The 13,555-nt window shown below is 49.9% G+C and overlaps 1 protein-coding gene across 1 annotated transcript in view; it reads left to right on the top strand.

Moving 5' to 3' along the window:
- Positions 1 to 13,555, top strand: part of slc45a3 (solute carrier family 45 member 3) — a 231,883-nt gene that overhangs the window by 800 nt on the left and 217,528 nt on the right. The gene's annotated exons all lie outside the window — the stretch shown is intronic.

The raw sequence follows: 13,555 nt of genomic DNA, 5'->3' as shown, positions 1-13,555 counted from the left end.
CGTGGGGGTTGGCCTCTGATGGGGTCTGGCCCGCGATCGGGGCTCACCGATCGGCGGGCCGACCACTCCCCCCCCCCCGGCCTACTTTGTTGCACTTCCAGCCCCAAAACCCTCGTGCCATGTTGCGTCGGGGCCGGAGTGTTCCGTGAGTCTACCGCACATGCGCGGGTTGGCGCCGCCCCCAGTCCGCGCCAGGATGTAAGGCTGGAGCAGCGTGAACCGCTCCAGCGCCGTGCAGGCCCCCCTCCGGGGGCCAGAATCGCTACTGCCCGCGCCCAGTTCGCGCCGTCGTGAAACGCGATGGCGTTCATGCCGGCGCGGCCACTTAGTCCCGCGATCGGTGAATCGCGCCCTGTGTCTTTTGTGGGCACCTTGAATTGGATTGAATTTAAATTGGTTTTCGGAGCAAGTCAGCAGGTGGACTAAGGGCTCGCCCTGTCCACTCTTCACATTGGCTTTGTAACTCTGAGGAAAGGAATATCCAGGGATAATTCCTCCAACTCCACCAAAAAAACCTCAATTCATTTTCCTTCGGCAAAGTTCCATTTAGTGCATCTCCTCCAGTTCCTACTGGTCAGTTAAGGGTGTGGGTCGATTATGATTGTTTTTTGGGGGGAGACATTGATAGAGCGGAGATGGGAAATAAGCAGTACACATGGAAACAGGATGCAGCGGCTGGCTTCCAGAGTGAACAGGAGGAGAAGTCATGTCCGGGCCTTTGCCAAACTGGGCCCTTGCTAGTGCTGACTCAATGCATCCCGCCTGCACCAAGGCCCAGGTCAAGGGTCAGGAGCCATCGGCCTGACATTTTATAACATCGCCAGCCATCCCTTCCCCCGCCACCAAGCAACATTGAAACTTATAGGGACGGCTATTGCCACTGCTTCCTCTCCTGGGTTGCAGTGGGGGAAGGGGACATACTTGCATTGGAGGTGGTACAGCTAAGGTTCACTAGATTGGCCCCGGGGATGAGAGGTTGAGGTAAACTGCCCAGTATTCTCCGCGGTTTAGAACAATGAGTGGTGATCCCATTAAAACATATCGAATTCCGAAGGAGTTTGATGGGGTTGACACTGAGAAGTTGTTTCCAGTGATCGGGCAATCTAGAACATCGAACATAGAACAGTACAGCACAGAACAGGCCCTTCGGCCCTCAATGTTGTGCCGAGCCATGATCACCCTACTCAAACCCACGTATCCACCCTATACCCGTAACCCAACAACCCCCCCCTTAACCTTCCTTTTATTAGGACACTACGGGCAATTTAGCATGGCCAATCCACCTAACCCACACATCTTTGGACTGTGGGAGGAAACCGGAGCACCCGGAGGAAACCCACACACACAGGGGGAGGACGTGCAGACTCCACGCAGACAGTGACCCAGCCGGGAATCGAACCTGGGACCCTGGAGCTGTGAAGCATTTATGCTAACCACCATGCTACCCTGCTGCCCCTGCATGGAGCAGGAGCAGGAGAACATGGAGAGGTCGGGAAGGGGCTGATCATTTAGGAGTGAGGTGAGGAGAAATTACTTCAGTGAAAGGGTTGTGAACCTTTGGAATTCTCGACCCGAGGGGGTTGTGGATGTTCCCATTGTTGAGCACAGATGGACAGGATTGACAGATATTTGGTCCCTCTGGGAATCAAGAGGTGTGGGGAGTGGGCAGGAAAGTGGAGTTGATGCCCATGTTCAGCCAAGATGACATTGAATGGCGGAGGAGGCTCGATGGGCCTTACGGTCTACCTCCTGTTCCTACATTTTGTGTCCTTAATTAAGAACAGAGAGGGGGCAGCAGGGTGGCGCAGTGGGTTAGCCCTGTTGCCTCACGGCGCCGAGGTCCCAGGTTCGATCCCGGCTCTGGGTCACTGTCCGTGTGGAGTTTTCACATTCTCCCCGTGTTTGCGTGGGTTTCGCCCCCACGACCCCAAAGATGTGCAGGGTAGGTGGATTGGCCATGCTAAATTGCCCCTTAATTGGAAAAAATGAATTGGGCACTCTAAATTTATATTTGAAAGAAAAAATAACAAACACAAGAGGGAGTGAGAGAGAGAATAAATGGCTGGTGGGAGTGTTGGTCCCCCAATTACCTTGTGGATTCTTTTGAGATCCATGTTAGTTGTGTCAGCTGGCTATGGTTTAGTAAACCCCATTAAAAATATTGCCCATGTAAAGATTGACCTCTAACTTTCTGCCTAAACATTTGGTCCCAGAAATTTGATTGCGGCATGGATATTATGGTACTTTTTGATTGTATGTCATCTCTCATGAAATATCTTCTGCTCGGACACTATCTGGCTTCATTCTTGAGGAAGATGTCACATGTTGGTTTTTGATTTCCATGAAGTATTTGTTCATCGTCCCAAAGGTTGTGAGTGCACTAGCTCTGAATTAGTGAACTCTCTGGAACACTCCTGGTGCAAAGGTTCACAATAGTTTCTCAAAGACCTCAGCTTTATATGGAGAGAAACAGTCTAGGTCAGGAAGGTGTTCGGTTTGACCCCCCCCCCCCCCCCCCCCCCCCCCTCACCTGATGCTGAACCACCTTATCTGAGCTGAAATAGCTCAAAAAAAAATAAGGTACACTCCAACACCCATGGATAGTGGCACGGTAGCACAGGGGTTAACATTGTTGCTTCACAGCGCCAGGGTCCCAGGTTCGAATCCCGGCTTTGGTCACTGTCTATGCGGAGTCTGCACGTTCTCCCCGCGTGTCTGCGTGCGTTTCCTCCGGGTGCTCTGGTTTCCTCCCACAAGTCCCGAAAGACGTGCTGTTAGGTGAATTGGACGTTCTGAAGTCTCCCCTCCGTGTACCTGAACAGGTGCCGGAATGTGGCGACTAGGGGCTTTTCACTGTAACTTCATTGCAGTGTTAATGTAAGCCTACTTGTGACAATAAAGTTTATTTTTCTTATTTTATTTGTTTTTATTCAAAATCTTTACAAAATTTTACAAACCACTACAGAAAGAAAACAACAAAAAACATAATAGCAATAATAAAGAAAAACAAATTAACAACTTAACAAAGCAAGGTGGGGTATCTGCCCTTTACCAGTAGAATCAATCCACACCCCCCCCCCCCCCCCCCCCCCCCCCGCCCCCGGTTTGCTGCTGCTGACCTCCACTTAACGTTCCGCGAGAAAGTCAAGGAACGGTTGCCACCGACTGGAGAACCCCTGCAAGGACCCTCTTAAGGTAAACTTTATCCTTTCCCAACTTAGAAACCCCGCCATGTCACTGACCCAAGTTTCCATACTTGGGGGTTTCGCATCCCTCCACATTAACAAGAGCCGACTCCGGGCTACCAAGGATGCAACGGCCAAGACTCCGGCCTCTTTCGACTCCTGCACTCCCGGATCTTCTGACACCCCAAATATCGCTATCTCCCAACTCAGCTTTACCCGAGTGTCAAAGACCTTGGACATAGCCTTTGAAAAGCCTCTCCAAAATTCTGTAGGTGCCGGGCATGCCCAAAACATATGGACATGGTTTGCTGGGCTCCCTGAACACGCCATACACCTGTCTTCCACCCCAAAGAACTTGCTCATTCTTGCCACTGTCATGCGTCCGGTGCACCACCTTAAACTGAACCAGGCTAAGCCTGGCACAAGATGAGGAGGAATTAACCCTGCCAGGGCGTCTGCCCACAGGCCCTCATCCAGCTCCTCCTCCCACTTGCCCTTCACCGAGGCCTCCTCCGCCTCCTGCAGCTTCTGGTATATGTCCGATATCTTTCCGTCCCCTACCCACACGCCTGAGACCATCCTGTCCTGTATCCTCTGGGCCGGTAGCAGCGGAAATTCCCCCACCTGCTTCCTCACGAAAGCCCGGACCTGCAGGTACCTAAAGGTATTCCCTGGGGGCAACCCAAATTTCTCTTCCAGCGCCCTCAGGCTAGCAAAAGCCCCGTCAATAAACAAGTCCCCCATCCTTTTACTACCCACTCTGTGCCAGCTTAGGAATCCACCGTCTATTCTACCTGGAACGAACCTATAATTGTTCCATATTGAGGTCCAGACTGAGGCTCCTACCTCCCCCCGTGCCGTCTCCGCTGACCCCAGATCCTCAATGTCGCCATCACCACCGGGCTCGTGGTGTACCGTGTCGGCGGGAGCAGCAGCGGTGCCGTTATCAATGCCCCCAGGCTAGTACCCCTGCAAGACGCCGCCTCCAGCCGCTTCCACGCCGCCCCCCCTCCCTCTACTACCCATTTCTGAATCATGGATATATTCACTGCCCAGTAATAGCTGCCGAAGTCCGGCAGCGACAGCCCACACCCCCCCGACTGCGCTCTAAGAACAGTCTCTTTACACACGGGGTCTTGTTTGCCCACACAAATCCCGTAATAATCCTGTTCACCCGCTTGAAGAAGGACTTGGAGATGAGGATGGGAAGGCACTGGAATACGAACAAGAACCTGGAGAGGACCGTCATCTTCACGGACTGCACCCTGCCCGCCAGGGAAAGCGGCAGCATGTCCCACCTCTTAAAGTCCTCCTCCATCTGATCCACCAGCCGCGCTAGATTGAGCTTGTGCAGGGCACCCCAACTCTTAGCCACCTGTATGCCCAAAGAGTGAAAGCTCCTCTCCACCGTCTTAAGCGGTAGCTCTCCCAGTCTCTTTTCCTGGCCCCTCGCATGTATCACAAAAAGCTCGTTTTTCCCGACATTCAGCTTATACCCCGAAAAGTCCCTAAAATCTTCAAGGATCTGCATTACCTCCCCCATCCCCTCCACCGGATCCGAAATGTACAGGAGCAGGTCATCCGCATACAGTGAAACCTGATGCTCCCCCACCCCCGAACCAGCCCCCTCCAGTTCCTAGACTCCCTCAGCGCCATGGCCAGCAGCTCAATTGCCAGGGCAAACAGCACGGGGGGGGGGGGGGGGGGGGGGGGGGGGGGGGGACAGGGGGCACCCCTGCCTCGTTCCTCAAAGTCGCCTAAAGTACTCCGACCGCAGCCAGTTCGTCGACACACTTGCTACAGGGGCCTGATACAGCAATTTGAAAATGAAATGAAATGAAAATCGCTTATTGTCACGAGTAGGCTTCAATGAAGTTACTGTGAAAAGCCCCTAGTCGCCACGTTCCGGCGCCTGTTCGGGGAGGCTGGTACGGGAATCGAACCGTGCTGCTGGCCTGCTTGGTCTGCTTTAAAAGCCAGCGATTTAGCCGAGTGAGCTAAACCAGCCCCAATTTAACCCACCCTATAAATTTCTCACCAAATCCAAATCTGCCTAACACTTCCCACAGGTACTCCCACTCCACCCGATCAAAGGTTTTTTCCGCGTCCATTGCCGCCACCACTTCTGCATCCCCTCCTTCCGAGGGCATCATGATCACATTCAGGAGCCTCCGCACATTCGTGTTCAGCTGCCTGCCCTTCACAAACCCAGTCTGATCCTCATTGATCACTCCCAGGACATAGTCCTCAATTCTGGTGGCCAGGATCTTGGCCACCAGTTTGGCATCTACATTAAGGAGCGATATCGGCCTGTAGGAGCCACATTGCAATGGGTCCTTACCTTGCTAAAGGATAAGCGAGATCAGAGCTTGCGACATCGTCGGGGGAAGGGTTCCCCTTTTCCTTAGCCTTGTTGAAGGTTCTCAACAATCACGGGCCCAACAGCTCTGAGAATTTCCTGTAAAATTCTACGGATATCCGTCCGGTCCCGGGTCTTGCCCAGCTGCATACCCTCCAAACCTTTAACCAATTCCTCCATCTCAATCGGGGCCCCCAATCCCTCTACCCGCCCCCTCCTCCACCTTAGGGAACCTCAGTTGGTCCAAGAATCGCTTCAACCCCTCCGGGGGTTCTGACTCATACAGTTTACCATAAAAGTCCGTGAAGACCTCATTGATCCTTACCGAACTCAGCACCGTGTCCCCCCCCCCCCCCCCCCGTCCCTAATTCCCCCAATTTCCCTGGCCATCTCTCTCTTCCGTGGTTGGTGCGCCAGCATCCTGCTTGCCCATACTCGTGCACCGCTCCTTGTACCTTCCTCCACTGAGCCTCTGACTTCCCTGTGGTAAGCAAGTCAAACTCCGCCTGCAGACTCCTGCGCTCTTTTAACAACCCCTCCTCGGGGGATTCCGCATACCTCCTGTCCACCCTAAGTATCTCCCCCACCAACCTCTCCCTCTCCATCCTATCCCACTTCTCCCTGTGGGCCCTGACTGAAATTAGCTCCCCACTGATAACTGCCTTCAGCGCCTCCCAGACCACACTCACTGAAACCTCCCCAGTATCGTTGGTCGCCACATAGCTTTGGATACTCCTCCGAATCCGCCCACAGACCTCCTCATCTGCCAATAGTCCTATGTCCAGTCTCCACAGAGGGCGTTGGCCTCTCTCCTCCCCCAGCCCCAACTCCACCCAGGGCGGGGCATGGTCCGAAAAATAAAGTTTATTATTATTGTGTTACCAACCCTCCAGGATTACCCTGGAGTCTCCAGGAATGACAGTTTAATCTTCCTAAGGAGGTTACCAGGAATCCATCCAACCAGAGTTGGCGACCCTCCCAGTGGATAATGGGAACGTTTAGCTAATTTGCTTCCAATTGCCGTCTATTCAATCTGATGGGAAAGGGAACAGAAAGAGGCTTCAGGTTAGAACTGTGGCAGGTTTGGATCTATCATGCCCTCCGATCAAATAGCCTCCTGCCACTCACCTCAATTTTAACTCAAGGCAGGATCATTGCGTGAAGGTGTAGGCCTGGAGAAGTGACCGAAAGACAGGCAGCGGGCAACCTTTTTAAAAATAAATTTAGAGTACTCAATTATTTTTTCCAATTAAGGGGCAATTTAGAGTGGCCAATCTACCTACCCTGCACATCTTTGGGTTGTGGGGTGAAACCCACGCAGACACGGGGAGAATGTGCAAACTCCACACGGACAGTGAACCAGGGCCGGGATTCGAACCCGGGTCCTCAGCGCCGTAGGCAGCAATGCTAACCGCTGTGCCACCGTGCTGCCCCTGCAGCGGACAACCTTGAGAGATGTGCACTCTCACACCTCATTTGAATATTCAAGTTCAGACCCCTGCCCATTGTCGACAGGATTAGATGATGCAACCAAGATTATGGGCAACAGAATTCAAATTCAGACTCATCGGAAAAAGATTTTAAGTGCAATTGCTTAGTCCACACATGCCAGCCTGGCATCAAGAAGGCAGGTGGCATACTTATACTCCTGGTTCATAAAGAAAGGGAGACTTGAATTTATGTAACACCTTTCCCAATCTCAGAATGTTCCAAATGTGATGAATGTAAAGACTGTGTGTATATTGCATTTGATATCTGTTGCAGTTAGGGGTTTAGATATTTGGGCTAAGATATATATTTGTTGCAGTATCCAGACTGTGTTTCGACTAAAGCTGTAATTAAGAAGTCGTAAAAGGCGGGGTCATGATTGATTTTAACCATTTACTTGTTTACATATAGAGGGCTAATGGAACATAGTTATAATTGCTGGAGATTCCCTGGAGAGTAGGTAATTTTTGAGTGGGTGGTGTTGAGTCCTAGCTAAGCAGGCCATGGAACTTAGTGGGATACAGATTATATAATTAATGGGAGGTATCAGGTCTGTAGTTTTGCAGTTTGCTATGGGATTTGAGTCTGACAAGACAGAAGGAATTTAAGTTGAACAGCAGTTTTGCCAAATGCTGCTGGGTTGAGTAAAAGTGTACAAATTCTGCTCCTGAAAGGGTCTCTTGCTCCCAAAGTATCTATACAACAGAACAAGTACTGTAAGGGCCCTTCCTGTTTATTCCCTCATTTCCCCTTTCTTTTATTTTGCTATTCTTGTTTTGATCCACGAATGATTAATGGACATGTGTCTTTAAGGCAAGCAACCTGTATCTTTAATTCAAGCAGAAGAATCCAGAAGTTACAAGAGAGATCATTTTGTTATTTGTGCTGGTTTGATCAGGAGACCACAGATGTCGGAATCAGTGAGAGAGACGGGTTAGGACTCAGTTTGATTGATTGGCTGGTGGCCAATGAAATGGCCCAAAGGCCTTACTCTGCCTGGTAACAGATGGTGATTGGAGTATTCCCCAGTGGAATGCTTTTCTGAGTCTCAAGGCTTTTCAGTTTTGATTCTGCCAGCCCAGGGGAAAGAACCTGTGAACTCGCCCCAGAAAAGCTACTGTGAGTGCTATCTCTCTCTCTAGAAAGCCTGTTGTGAGTGCTGTATTCCTGAAGCTACAGAGGCCTGGATACAAACCACAAATTGACAGCAAAGTTTGAAGAGAAGTAAGGTGTCTCTCCGGAAAAGTCATCAGCACTGCATTTCTAAACTACAGAGAACCTGAATGAATTATTCTACAGAGAAGACCGGTATAGGCTGAAAACAGAGACTTTAACCTGCAAGCTTGCTCTGAAGATAAAACATAACCTGAAACAAAGACACTTTTTCCTTTCACTTAAGAAAGTTACCCCTTTCCACCCCTCTGTATTTGTCTGCCGTGTGTGTGTGCAGAGGGTGTGTAAAGGGTGGGGCCAGTTAAAGTTTGAATTAGGTATTAATTAATAGTTAACCATTTGTATTTGCTGCATGTTTCATTATATTTATTGTTATAAATAAACAGTAATCGTGTTTAAACCTGGTGACTATAATTATTGGGCAGCCAAGGGCCAAAGACTAGGTAGTTTTATAAGAATTATTGAATAATTCCCTTGTATTGTGACTCCAGGAACAGTGTGCTGGAATTGACTGTGCACTTGCCCAGGATGTCGTAATAATAATAATAACCTTTTATTGTCATAAGTATTAAGTTACTGTGAAAAGCCCCTAGTCACCACATTCCAACGCCTGTTCGGGTAAGGTAGTAACAGTAATCTGTTTGTTAACTTTATTTATAAGTGCCATTTGAACCATATTTGGTTGCTTAATTAGTAGCAAATATAAATTGTAAGTTTACATTTTTCCTTGTGTTTAAGAACTGTCTAACTGACCATTGTAAAGCTATTTTCTTTGATGTTGATGTGGTTAATTCTGTGTTTAAATTAAAGTTTGTTTTAACGTAAAAGATATCTATTGGTCAGAGTCCATCGCCCCTGGGGTGAAATATCTTTTCCTCACAATTTTGCAACTTAAAAAGAATTGCTTGGTGTCCTTGTCCAGCATCCTAACACGCAAAGGTTTTATAGCCAATACAGTACTTGTGATTTAAAAAAATATATTACTTGTGATAAACATGTACTTTCTTATTTGCTGCATGAGAGGATAAGGCTAATGTCTGGCATTTGAAAAAAAAACAAATGCAACACAATCCACTTTGTGGGCTTATATTCTTTGCTTTTGTTGCTTATGTGTTAATAGTTTTGCAAGCAGTAGCAATCGGCCTCTTGTGATGATAATGAGAGAAACCAAGGTCTGTGTGAGGGGGTGTGTGGAGCAGTGGGGTCACCTTTTCTTCCTATATTTGTGAAGGGAACGTGTTATAGGGGACGATGTACGAGCCAACTGTTTCTGATGTAACCAATACTGAAAGTACAGTCTATATCCTTGCCAATAAAAATACAACTTTTCCCTTTATCCCTCCCAAGTATTAGCAGTCCCATCTCCACTTCGCTGCTTGCTATCCCTTCTAGTGGGACGTGAAAGAATAACACAGACAATATTACCACTGTTTGAAATCACAATTCACAAAAGACTTTTGTCTTCAGCAGCTGTCCCACAACGTTCCGGGCAGTGTTCCAGCAGTATACCACTGATCCATATTGATGAAAGTGTATTTGTATGTTGCTATAAATAGAGTGGTATGTTTTGTTTCATACAGTGCATGCCTCCTCTATTTATAACTGATTTTCCACAATCTTTAATGAAATATATACTTAATAGCCAACAACATGGCAACACACATTTGGATTTATTTTGCATTTGAGCTTAAGGGTGTCCCTGCTTTTCTTGGGCCATGCGCAAGAAGTCCTCCATAGGCATCAGTCAACGTCACCTCTGCTACAGCAACTGGAGGATGAAAATGAAAATCGCTTATTGTCACGAGTAGGCTTCAGTGAAGTTACTGTGAACAGCCCCTAGTCGCCACATTCCGGCGCCTGTCTGGGGAGGATGGTACGGGAATCGAACCGTGCTGCTGGCCTGCTTGGTCTGCTTTCAAAGCCAGCGATTTAGCCCAGTGAGCTAATGCAATATTGCTGTGTCCGTGGGAATAATTCCCATTAGAAAGGTTCGGCAGACCAGCTGGGAAAAGCGGTGTGCAGCACAGCCGGCCTCTCTCACCACAGTGTCGAGCACTTTGAAGAAAGATTCCTGGATGCGTGCTCTCTGCTGCCACGCTGGCGGGGCAGAACCTGGAAAGGCCGCGCAACGTCAGGTTCCAGAGACCAGGGCACCGTTTTTACGGGACGCTCCGATCGCTGGGTAAGAAAATGAAGATCCCCCCCCCCCGCCCTCAGACATGGAGACCTCCCCATGCACACACGCACATGGGAACCCCACCACCACCACCATGGGGATACTCCCCTATCCCTATGGACACGGAAACATCCCACCCCCGCTCCCAATAGCAGTTCCCCAGAGGGTCTCCCTGCCCCCTAAGCACTGCCCCGTGGCACTTCCCCCGGCCATGTCCCGCTCCCACCTGGGAGCTTCGCTTAATCGTGTGTTCCAGTCGCGGCCTCTCCGCCTGGTTCACGTTGCTCCAGAACTGTTGCAAAGCCGGCCAGTGGGGAAATCCAGCTGTGGGAGAATGGTACAACAGGGAATCCCGCATAATGAGGTGATGATGTATTTAAATGAAGTTCCCGATTCTGCTTCCTTGTTTGCCACCTGGGCCTTGTAAAGTAGCAAGGCTGAGATTGTGAAATGAACACTGTAAATAACTGATATACCAGCACCCTGTGGAGCTAAACCAACCCAGAGACAGCTTTTTACAATGGTCACTTTTCTATTTATGCAAACTATCCCCAGAGAGTGGCCATTGGACAGACAATGTCAACCCTGCCTCTGCCATTGCCACTCAGAAAGTACACAGTGATAGCTGATTTAGGATCTTTCACTGTAGGGCAGCACGGTAGCATAGTGCTTAGCACAGTTGCTTCACAGCTCCAGGGTCCCAGGTACGATTCCCGGCTTGGGTCACTGTCTGTGCGGAATCTGCACGTTCTCCCCGTGTCTGAGTGGGTTTTCCTCCGGGTGCTCATGTTTCCTCCCACAGTAGAAAGATGTGCAGGTTAGGTGGATTGGCCAGACTGAATTGCCCTTAGTGTCCAAAAAGGTTAAGTGGGGGTTACTTGGTTACAGGGAGAGGGTAGATACGTGGGCTTGAGTAAGGTGCTCTTTGTAAGGGCCGGTGCAGACTTGATGGGCCGAATGGCCGCCTTCTGCACTGTAAATGCTATGTTTGGGTGACGCCTGTCTCCTGCCCACAGCTAAAATTGGTTAAGGAGGGGAGAAAATGGGCAAGTCCCACACCTCGCACGATACTAAAATAGGTTTAGAAGCAGGCCAGCCAACTCCTTCTCTCCAGTGAGATTTACACATGTCACAAAGCAGAGGAAGAATTGAGAATAGTTTTGAGAGCAATATAAAACTCCAAAGGTTCCCAGTGAAGACTGGAGATAAAAAGGGGAGCAGTGAACCGCACAGTTTCTCTCCTCTTTGCCTCTCCTATACGGGGTCTGTTTCCAGAAGCAGCAAAAAAAGAAATACTTCCTTTTACTTCATTCACATTCCTTTCCTCTGGAATCAAATGACAGCTCGAAATCTAAAGTACACCTTCACCTGCAGACCTGTGTCAAATGTCTTGTAACTTTATGTGCCAATTATGGGCCATAGAACTTTACAAAAGGGGATTGCTCGGGCAATGCTGTCTCTGTCAGCTCGAGCCGAGCAAAACGTATCCCACACTCCAGCATCTGTCCAATGGTCCTCTTCCTCTGCACCACTTTTCTCTTCAAGGAGGCAATGTCCTCCTGCTCAACCATTCCTTGTGGTAAAGTATTTAATTCTTCAATCATTTTCCAGCAAGATATTCCATCTTGACATGAATGGTGCCCATTATAAGTGTTGTGTGCATTCTCCTGTAGATTCACAGTGGTTTTGGTCAGATACCCTCACTGATTGATTTCGTTGCTTGACATTGATAGCTCAGCAGCAACTTGATATTCAGAACAGTCACAATGAGTCTTTCCAATCCCTCTCAAAATAAGAACTAGGAGCAAGAGTAGGCAATTCAGCCCCTCATTTCGTGCCTGTTCCACCCTCAAGTCAATTTCTCCCTCAGTACTCCCACGGCAAAGAGGTCATTTTTAAAGAATTTGTTTATGGAATGTGGACGTCGCTGGTTAGGCCAGCATTTATTGCCCGTGCCTAGTTGCCCTTCAGAAGGTGGTGGTGAGTTGCCTTCGTGAACCGCTGCAATCCCGGAGGTGTAGGTACACCCACCGTGCTGTTAGGGAGGGAGTTCCAGGATGTTGCCCCAGCGACAGTGAAGGAACGGCGATATATCTCAAAGTCAGGATAGTAAGTGACTTGGAGGGGAACCTCCAGGTGGTGGGGTTCCCAGGTATCTGCTGCTCTTGTTCTTCTGGATGGTAGCGGTCGTGGGTTTGGGAGGTGCTGTCAAAGGAACCTTGGTGAGTTACTGCAGTGCATCTTGTAGATGGTACACACGGCTGCCACTGTTTGTCAGTGATGGACAGTTTGAATGTTTGTGGAAGGGGAAGCAATCAAGCGGGGCTGCTTTGTCCTGGATGGTGTTGAGCAGTTTGAGTGTTGTTGGAGCTGAACTCGTCCAGGTAAGTGGAGAGTATTCCATTACACTCCTGACTTGTGCCTGTAGATGGTTGACAGACTTTGGGGGGGTCAGGAGGTGAGTTACTCGCCGTAGGATTCCTAGTCTTTGACCTGCCCTGGTAGCCACAGTATTACTATGGTTAGTCCAGATTATTTTCTCTTTGCAATTGGCCTGAAGTCCAATGAGTGTGGAACGGGATCGGGAGGTCTGAGAACCGGATTTGTGATCGCTTCCGGAGGAATACCGACGGGTTATTGGTGTAGATCCATCCTCGGTGTTTTCTCCAGACGCAACGCCTGCTATCTCTACTTCTATCTCGGAATCGCAGTCCTCACCATCGGGGAGATGGACACAGGGTTCTTTACAAGCGGCCGGTATTGAGGCCTATATGTGGACGGACTCTCTGGGGGCGATTCTCTGCTCCGCGGACCAAGTGCCCGCGCTGTCGTCAACACCGTCGCGTTTCACGACGGCGCGAACAGGGCCCGGGCACAACCTATTCTGGCCTCCACAGGGGGCCAGCACAGCTCTGGAGTGGTTCACGCCACTCCAGCGTCCCTACACGGCGCCAAATGGGCACCGCGCCAACCCACGCACGCGCAGTTGGGCCGCGCCATCCTGCGCATGCGCGGGGAACTTCTTACAAGCGCCGGCCCCGACGTAATATGGCGTGGGTGTTCAGGGGCCGAGTGTGGCGGAATGTAGGCCCGTGGGGGAGAGGCTGGCCCGTCGATCGGTGGGCCCCGATCACGGGCCAGACCCCTTTGGAGGCCCCCCACCCCGGTGAAGGA

Source organism: Scyliorhinus canicula, chromosome 15 (genome assembly GCF_902713615.1).
Source record: "Scyliorhinus canicula chromosome 15, sScyCan1.1, whole genome shotgun sequence".
Taxonomy (NCBI): Eukaryota; Metazoa; Chordata; class Chondrichthyes; order Carcharhiniformes; family Scyliorhinidae; genus Scyliorhinus; species Scyliorhinus canicula.
This window is presented reverse-complemented; position numbering and strand designations above follow the sequence as displayed.